This window comes from Solanum verrucosum, unplaced genomic scaffold, assembly GCF_900185275.1.
Source record: "Solanum verrucosum unplaced genomic scaffold, falcon-dt-bn FXZP01000161.1, whole genome shotgun sequence".
Taxonomy (NCBI): domain Eukaryota; kingdom Viridiplantae; phylum Streptophyta; class Magnoliopsida; order Solanales; family Solanaceae; genus Solanum; species Solanum verrucosum.
In genome coordinates, this window is record NW_026020127.1 from 944,887 (window position 1) to 955,565 (window position 10,679).

General features: G+C 34.7%; 2 pseudogenes; both read left to right on the forward strand.

Annotated features, from left to right (window-relative positions):
- Window positions 1–2,313: 2,313 nt before the first annotated feature.
- Window positions 2,314–3,687, forward strand: LOC125825916 (uncharacterized; annotated as a pseudogene).
- LOC125825918 (uncharacterized) lies at window positions 3,622–5,345 on the forward strand (annotated as a pseudogene).
- Window positions 5,346–10,679: the final 5,334 nt, after the last annotated feature.

A 10,679-nucleotide genomic window follows, 5' to 3' on the forward strand; every position in this document is an offset into this window, starting at 1 on the left:
AGAAGGAGTCTATCTCAAGTTTATCGGTTTCTAAGTTTCTAATAGGTAGGAAGTTTTCGTCTCCATTGTTGTCTTCTTCTTGTTTTGTACTAATACATATGGAACAAGGCTCAATCACTTAGTGTTGGTGTTTCTCAAATAAATTCCATTAATGATAATCGTATATATCATTCTGACGATGAAATGTGGGCTGAAAACAGATCTAAGCGTTTGCATGACCCATTAGCGATGAAGGACAAGAGTGTTGTCAAGCCAAAAACAAAGGTCAGAGAAACCCCCAAAAAAGGGCGAAGAAAACCGGCATCTGTCATTTCCCGACCCACACTTCCTAAGGTATGTGTTGAAACAAAATTTTATATTTTTATGGATTTGTAATGTTGTTGGTTGTGTTTGGACAGAAATAGTTTGATACATTCATAATGAAGATACATTACTTCCTAATTCAAGGTTTTCATAGTATGTTAGACCATTATGGATTTTGTAATCGGTTAATTTTGTGTTTTGTTGATACATTAAAACCCTAATTTTACATTGATGCATGTGGTTTGTTTGGTCGAATTAAGAGTCATTTAACAATGAAGATACATCTCTCACAATTTCTTATTAGTGTAGTATGTTGTTGATTTTGTGTTTTCATTATACATAAGACCCCTAATTTTCAGCATTGTATTGTAGTGATTCTATTTTTAAATGTATCTCAGATTCATATTTTTTCATTGATGTATCTTCAATCATGTTAATTTCTAATACAGTAAAATCATCATTTTTTGTACAGTTTTGAAGGTGTATCAGATTATTTTAGTGCTTCATTAATGTATCTTTCATTGTGTTAGTGTCCTATACAATTTTTTTCATGATAATGATTCAAGTATTTTGTTGGTGGGACTGATGTTAAAATATTCATGTATATTATGCATTGTACGATGTGTTTGATATGATGTCATTATAAAACTATGATGTATATACTGAATTTTCAAATTATCTTCAATGTATCATTCACTCTTAATTACATCATGTGGTTGAGATTAGACAAATACAATTTTATGTTTTGTTTTTTGAATTTGCAGGGCATGAATTATGTTATCAAAAAAATACCAGCACATCCATTGAGATTTGGAGCAGTGTTCAATTTTGATTTTGCAAATGAAATCAAAAAGTCCATAAAGGAGGAAGGCGTTGAAATGTTCAAGAATACAATTTTTGGACTATATTTAAACATTCCAAAATGTAATTTTCAGGGTCAGATTACTAAGTGTGTTGTTGTTGGAGGTGCAACATGAGAACAAAGACTTGTTGCATGTTCGACATGCTAACGGGAATGTATTGCAATTTAGTATAAAGAATTTTGCTATTATAACTGGCCTTAAATGCAAAGGAAATGTTAAGGATTTTTCATACCCGAAATCCACTACGAGCCGGTTATTACAAAGATATTTTCCTGATGTAACTGCAGGTATAACCAAGAGTCGCTTGATTCAACATTTTCAAATGGGCAATTGGGAGACCACACAGGACGCCGTTCAGATGGCAATCTTATACTTTGTCCATACATTAATGTTATGTCAACTTGGTGAGACCTCGATATAGATCAAAATATTTCTAATGGTCGAAGATTGCAGGTATGAATTGTATCCTTGGGGTCAGATTGCATTCGATAAGCTAATTACATCACTCAGGAAAGACTTCAACCTAGGCAAACAGTGTATCGTTTATTTGGTATGCCGTATGCACTTAATGTATGGACTTACGAATGTGCATCTAGTCTAAATCCAGAGTTTGTTGTTAAAGTAGCGAGTGGTATTCCCAGGATTTGTAATTGGAAGGTCATGGCTATAAAGCCAAAATTTGGAACGTTTATGTCTAGCATTTTCTCCGAGGTAACATTCATTTTAGATTTGCAAATAACAGTTTTTCAATAAGCTTTCAATTTTTTGTTGTAAATAACAGTTTTTCTATGATACGCACTATTGTCATAACATTCAACATTTGAACGGCGAATTCAGAATGTATGTTCAAACATTGTACCAACACCAGACGAAGTGGAAGCCCTTGATTTACCTGATATTCAAGATGCTCATACTCCTGGACCCTCCACAACAGCAGTTGATGCAAAGAAAGTTCAACAAAACACAGTTCATTGAGGATTTCTCAACAAGCCTTCCTGGGCATTTGTTTAGAAGATCATCACGTGTATCTGGTACATCATCTCCACCACCACCCAAAAGGAGAAAGAAAATCGATACATCTAAAACAAAGGTGTCGGAACCTAAATCGTCAGAGCTGTTAAGGCCGCCAATAAACCAGTCATTCTCAATGCCAGATGAAGCACCTACCCCGATTGCTAATGTATCTTGTGTCCATGTCTCTTCACAAGGTCAAAAAGATAAGTCTGTATATCCCGATATTGAAGAACTAAAACAACATATGAAGGATTACGTAAGTAATGATATCAAATTCTTTTTCAGGTTTATGTATAAATATAAAATTGAATGTTAATTTTTTTTTAAATAGGTTGACAATAAATTTAAGTATCTTGTGACTTCAATAAAGGCAAACCACACTGAGTTGATGAATTTCAGGCATAGGGAGGACGACCAGCAACCAAAGGTATTGTGTTGTATAGGTCATTATGTTCTAAATTTAATTGATGAAGGATTAGGCCGGCAAGTCTACGACGTGCATGGTTGAAGTTTCCGGTAAAGAAGGCAATGATGGACATCAACAAGTACCTTTAAGTTTGATCAACAACCAACCTCACCAATACAAATGGATTTTGCCAACAATGACCAAAACATTGGTGTATCTAATTTTGTTGTTGAAGATCAGGTTTATTTTACTATATTCATTGCGTATATCCAATTAAACAATGTATCAGTAACATATTTTGCTTGAAAAAAAATTTGTTTTAAAAATACAGTCTAAAGATACATTGAAGAATCATCAAGAAATGAAGGACGTTTCAGAACTTCAATCCTCATATGAAAATATTCATCATACTGCAGAAACAACTGAGCATAAGAAGGTACTATTGTCATCGTAAATTGACTATTACTATACATCAACTTTGTATTAATACATCAAGCTGTGCTATTATGATACATTACAGTTTAATTTGTGTGTATATGATACATATATTTTATGTTTACATCAGAAGTGTTTTTCAATTTTGTGAGTATGATGATTTACATTTTTAATTTTGAATCTATATGATACATTCCTTTGCAAGATACATACAAGTGTGACTAATTAAAATTGTTTTTATATGGTACACTTATACATCAGGTATTTTGATACATTTAAGATTGTATGTAAATCGTAGTTTAATGTAATCTGTACTTCATACATTAACAGTAGTTTGTATATGATACTTTGTTGTTTAATGTATCATCACTTGTACAAAATGGTGTTATTCAGGATGATGCATCAGGACAAATGCCTCAACATTTCTTTGAAGGAACAATGAACGAAGATGCTTCAGATAAAGTTCAACATAACACCAATCAATCTGTGCCAGATCCTGTTACATTTGATACATCAATAATTTACGTTTCATGTATCATTTATATATCATCTGATTTATCAAACCTTCTTTAATTATCAATTTAAATCATATAGGATTCTATGACATCTGGTACAATATCATCTGAAACTCGAGAAGCCATGGATACACTTATTGCTGATCTATGAAGATTGCCTATTCCTACCAAACCAGTTAGTGCGGTTAATCCACAGGAGTTAACTGTCAGCCAAAGTTTTCTTTCGGACAGTCAATTACCCATTGATATTCCAATCACAACAATTGTTGTCTGAAGCGATACAAATACTCCTCTGGCACATAACAAGATGCCTTCACAAATCTTAAAATCTCCTTATTTGGCTTCATTTGGGTCAAGTGAAAAGGGAAAAGAGATCATGGAGGATGTGACTCGTCCGTATTTTCCATTTAAAGGTTGTGAGATTACAAACAGAACCCTGGACTTTCTGATTGATGAGTATATTCAGTGGGTTACTAGAGGTCTTCTCAAAAGTCATGCCAATAAGTAAGTTTTGTATTTTTTCCCTACATTTGTTCAATTTTGCAATAACAACTCTTGTTCCATTTTGAAAGAACAACTCTTGATTACTATTAATAATACAAAAAACCATTAGATGATAAGTACAGAGCAAGATCCTCTTCATTGGGTTTTGAAATGATGGATTATGTTGTTGCATTTCCGATCGATAAAAATTGGCTCTGTGCCATGTCCCAGCCCAAAAATTGCTGGATTGATCAGGTAAAGTTTCCATGTTTATGTAAATTTAATGTATCTGATACATTGAATGGAATGTATCATATATAGTTATTTTAATTTATATGATACATTTATTTATATGTGTCAGATACATATCAATATCATATACCTCTATCAGTCTCTACCATTCTATTTTCATCATTATTCATTTCAAATGTATAATTATGTCTATAATATTTTGTGTTGCACATCAATGTTGTTTTTTACTACCTTCGTAAAAAATCAAAACGTCGTAGCATGAATCAATAGAGATACACAACAGTCAATTGTTTGTTCAGTACACATATCAACAATACCCATGAAAGGTACTATAACAATAAGGCTGATGATAATATTAGTATCCAAGAACACATTAATTGTGCGTCGGCTGTATCTGTACATGAGTGGTCAATAACCAACATCATGAAAGGATTTTCAATACCTGCTGGATTACCATGGCATCTTGTGGACGATGTTTACATTCCGGTTAACTGTGATGGAAAGTTCCATTGAGTGTTAGCTGTTGTAGAATTGAATTAGAGGTTGATACGCGTGTATGACTCTTCTATAGGCACAAGGAGAAAAGTACATTACGAGGAGATAAAAAAATTATCAAAGATGCTACCTTTTTACCTCTTTGATAGTAGTTTCTTTGAAAAAACTGAGCGAACAAACTGGCCAAATCTTGATGCATATAAGGATAAACAAACTGGTGCACTTTTAGAGCCACATCATCCTTTCAATGTTGAATACGCTCAAGGCATCATGCAACAAGAATGCGATAGCCTGTAAGTATTTAAATTCTTCACTATAATCATATGTGTAAGTTTTATTACAAATTTATATTCTGCATTTTGTTGTAGGGACTGCGGGTTATATGTAGCTACATTTGCAGAGTTTTTGAGTGACCAACTTGTTATACCACCTGATAGTGATGCCTATCTTTCAAGTTATCTACGCAATAGATACGCATCATTGTTGTGGAGATACGGCAGCGACAAGGCCAAGGGTGGATACATAAGTGAGAATGACGATCCACCAAAGCCTAAGGATCAATTCACAAAACCAACTTAAGAAGATTTTGTTAACATAGTTTAGTACTTAACCATGTTTGCATGAACAGTGTTTTGTGTTGTTTTGTTTTTAAGACAAATTCACTTACGTTTTAGAGTGTTTCTCTAAAAACTTAGTCGTATTACAGTCTTTTGTTATTTATATAAAAATTTGTGTTTTCAATATGTTACTTTAGATACATTATACGTTGTTGCTTTATAACGTTAAGCTTCACACTCATAACTATTTGAGTTAAAATAATTTGATAGTGTTGATACGAAATGATGTATTTGATACATAAGTTTGTATGTATATGGTACATGAATTTTGTTCACACACACCAGTTACATATACCTGATGGAACATGAATTATATAAATGTATATGATACATCATATAAATCAACAAACAAATCACAACAAACTATTAAACTGTAGTTTTAATGTATATGATACACCATACAGTAGTGTATATGATACATATATTATACATTTGAAAAAGTCAAATTTGGGACACTTATGCTCAGTTTAAATCATGAATCTGTTATTGAATCAATATTTCATGCATTTACACATTAATTATTTTTCAAAGTTTATACATGTCACGCCCCGAGCCTACACCCTGGACGTGGCTGACACTCGAAGACCATTACTGGCCCCCAAGCAAACCCTTGGCCTGGCTTTCTTGACTCAGCGGAAACCTGACTCATCAGAATAGCTCAATGCAATGCAAGGTCATAAAACAAACCAACGGATAAAATCTAGCCAAAAAGGCCACTCAAGTCTCAAAAATAGAATATTTACATATATACATAGATGAGAGACTCAAAACTAACTGACTGACTGTTTATGAAGCCTCTAAAATACTGAGATAGATGTTGGGACAGACCCCACAACATCCTAATAAAACAAGACTAAGAGAACAAAATAACCGAGCCCTCCGGAATGCAAAGAGGCTCACCACTGACTCTGGAGTACTCAGTTGGATCAACGGCATACCGGATGCTGGCCCTGGGTACCTGTGTCTGCATCATCATAAGTTGCAGGCCAACTGGCATCAGTATATTGAATGTACGAGTATGCGAGCTGGAAAGCTAAACCATAATTTAAGCTTGAAAGGAGTACAAAGAACACTTACCTTGGCTCTGTTCAACTCATGAATAACTGAACTCAATATATAAAGCAATAAGACACATGTAATATATAAAGCTTGGAAAACTCTTAAAACATGACGTAAAAATCATATTTATAATATCAGAAAAATACCACGCTTCCTCTCAAAGTCTACTTGTGCAATGCATGAATGAAGTCCCATACCCCCAATCCACACTAAGCAGAACTCCTCGAGGGACCATGCTCTTTCTTCTGTGGGAGTTTCTCTAACCGATAACCACCACTATGAAACTAAGTGGTGATACAACGTTTTACCTCACGTTGCCTAAGGACCATCCTATACATTGCCGTGATATAGGAAGCTAACTTTACTAAGTGGATCCACTAGCTTAACTTTACGGATTCATCTAAAAAGTATGACCCGTTAACTCCCATGTTGGGTACATGGTTCTTATGGAGAGTTGAGTTAATATGAACTCGTGTACCCAACTCGGTGCTCAAGACTACTCCCAAAAATACTTTAGCTCATAAGTGTTTTAAACACAACTTTCTTTAGTTTGAGATAATTACTCAAAAATCTAGCCCAAAGGCTCACTTGGAAACGATGTTCCCTTTTTCTTGAAAACTAGCCCAAAGGCTCTTTTGGAAACATAGTTCCTTTCTTACTCAAATGTAAAAACATTTAGAAACTTCTTTGGGAATACATAGTTCCCTAATAACTTTTGAGAAATGAACTCAACTTTAAACTCGACTTAACTTGAAACTTGAAACTCTTTACTTAACTTGAAACTCTAAACTCTTTACTTGACTTGAAACTTGAGTCTTAAAATAAAGTTAAAACATTCAATAAAGACTCTTAAACAACTTTAAAAAACTTGCTTGACTTGTTTCTTAACTTCCAAGCTTAACTCTTAACTTCACTTGACTTGGAAACTAACTCTCCTTGAATTTGATTTATTGATTCAAGGTGTTAGATCACATGTTATGGATGAGTTCTTGACGTCTAGACGTACCTTGGAGTGTCGGAAACAACTATGAAACATCGGTACTTTACCAAGGAACATGCATGGACAAGTGGGGAATGAATGGGAAAGGTTGGCGTCCTTGGCGCTCTGAGAGGCGCGGGGAGCCAGCCCTAAAACTTTAGAGGGAGCCTGCTGGCGCTCTGCTAGGCGCGCCGCCCCAAGGGGGAAAGTTCAGAGCCCCTTTTGGGTCGCGCTGGCAGGCGCGACGCCCCACCCTTTTCCCCGAAAATCTAACTTTTCTCCTTCTTTTCTCCAACTCTAAACCTTCTAAACTTCAAAGCTTCTTCCCCCAAACACTTAGAATCATCAAAACCCTCAACATACACTAGATTCAACTTAAAAACACCACCGGAAACATACACCAAACCAACAAGAACTTCAACACAACACAACTACAACTTCAACAATTACAACCAACAACTTCAACAAACATAATCAATCTTTTCTCGAAATTAAACAAGTTTGGCGTGTGGGGGAAAGAACCAACCCAACACTCTGAACTCACATACCTAGTAGGGATCACCCCCGACGATATCCACGATGATCTTTGATGAAACCTTGCTTGATCTTCTCTTTCTCCTCTTCTTCTCCTCTTCACTTACAAACCCTTACTCTAACTCTTTTTAAAAAAAAGCAAAACTGATCACAATCAGCTTGGACCCTTAATATTTATCCAAAACAATTGATTAGGGAAAAGACCAAAATACCCTTACAATTTTCGGACTAACTTCCCTGCCAATTGCCCAACTTCCAAAGGGTATAACTCACTGATACGAACTCGGAATCGAGCAAACTTAGCGGCGTTGGAAAGATCATTCCACGGACTTCGCAAACATAACTGGAACTACACCTAACTCATCCTGAGCTAGGAGTTATGACTGTTCAAAGTTGGCCAAAAACTCACTTTTTCCCATACTTAACCAAATTTTCCAGATTTTTAATTCTCTCCAAAATGACTATTTCCAATTCTAAGCCTCTTCATAGTAATTTCAATTTGCCGGATGTTACAATACATTCAGATTTATTTATTTATTCAACAGTATAAGAATAAATTTATATTCAATGTAAGATTGACACAAAATTCTCAACAAATTATTTAGTTGAACAAGAAAATAAATTGTGTAAACAATACACTTTATTTAATCCAAATACTAAAGTGAAAAATATATGTAAGTGCAATTTATTGAGCATGAACACGAATGTCTTGTTGGGAAGAAAGTACAATTTAAAAATAACTGCAAGTTAAAAATATTATTTCACTTCTCTTTCGGGAAAAAAGTACAAGTTCTCCTGTTGTGACTTTCTTGTCCACAATGCCCACAAGAATTCTTGTTCACTGTTATCTTCTCATCCACGTTTTTGTTTCTTCGTTTCCTTGGTCGTCCAACCAACCTTCTATACCTAGGTGGCAAAACAATTTCATCTAAAACATAGTCTGGAAATGTCCAATCCTCCTTATCCGGCATTGGAACCATTGCAACCTCGTAGGTTTTTGCTAATGCATCAGGCTTGTAGTAATCAGAGCAATATGGATGCATATCCTTAACATTTCTGTGCTTTAAAACTGCAATTGTGTGTGCACAAGGTATCTCATCTTGTTGAAATCTTCCACAAGTACATGATTTTCGCTTAAGGCATACAATGTATCTTCTTCCGGCTTCATAAACTGAGAAAATATATTCAGATGATGGAACAACCTGAAAACACTAATAAGTTAGTGATACATTACATGATATTCCATTTTTATATCATTTCCAAAGCAATGCTTAGCAGTGAAATGATCCGAGTTTCTGATACATAAAACAAAAAGTTATGGATATTGATAAATACCTTCATCTTTGAACTTTTAGATGCATTTACAATCAATACCTCCTCAAATCTTCTTCCCAATGTGTCCTTTGTATATGACGTTATTTTTCTATTTTTACAGTTCCAACTACCAAATAAAAGTCTAGCTTCTTCCAAGATTTCTAATATAGTTAACCGACGTGCATCAACAAGGCAACCATTGATACATTCTGCGATGTTCGAAGTCATCATTCTACCTTTGTTTACTATTGAATGAACTCTTGACCACTTCTCATACCCAGTATCCTCAAGGTAATCCTTTACCCTATGATCAACTTTCACCACCTTAGCCATTAATTTATCAAAATCCTCCTTTATGTATGCCTTTGCCATTGAGTAAAATATATCACTTAGTGTGTTTTTACTCCTTTTGAAGTTTGAACAGACATTCTTCCAAAGATGCCATATGCATGCCAATGAGGTACATTTGGGAACACAATGCTTACACTCTTCATAATACTTTCATTTCTATCTGATACAATACACATAATTTCACGCTCGCCAAATGCATTTTTGAATTGTTCGAAGAACCATGTCCACGAACAGTCATTTTCAGTGTCTACAACACCATATGACAATGACAATATGCAACCTAATCACAAAGCAACACACATTTAACTTATTGATACATAACGTTTACATTAAGATACATTGATTATACATATAAAACAAGTTCAAAATTACATCAGTATTGCAACAGTCAAACCTGCACCATCGAGTGTGCTAGCTGATACAAAAGTACCTTTGTAAGCCCTGCCAAGATGTGCACCGTCCACTACAACTACAGGTCTGCAGTAGTCGAACCCTCTCATCAATGGCCTTAGGGTTATGAAAAGATACATGAATTGATTATCTTCCGTCTTTTGCATCCTTATATATAAATTTGGATACACTTTATTTGGCATCCATATGTATCTCGGCATCTGCTTGTATCCATCTAATGGTTTACCCTTTAGTATCTCTAGTGCACGTTCCTTAGCATGCCATGCTTGCTGGTATGATATTTCAACCCCATATAATTCTCGAATATCTTCAATTACATCTTTCAGCGTATGAATTCGTTTATGATTTACCAACTTAGGGGTAGTCACACCACTAATAAATTCAATTGTTGCTTGTACTTTTGTTAGTATCCTATCCCGCATCGGGCATGTATGTTCACTATTGAAGTATCTCACTTTGAATACATCAGATTTCTTTCTGCAAGAAGACTTTAAACATCAGCCACATTCATCACTGAAGCACGCTATCACATAGCTGCCAAAAAAAATCATCAGAATAAGGCATATAACAAAAGCATTTCAAATATATAATGTTACAGTGTTTCACAACTTGTCACATAATTATTCACACTAATGTATCGTCCATAAT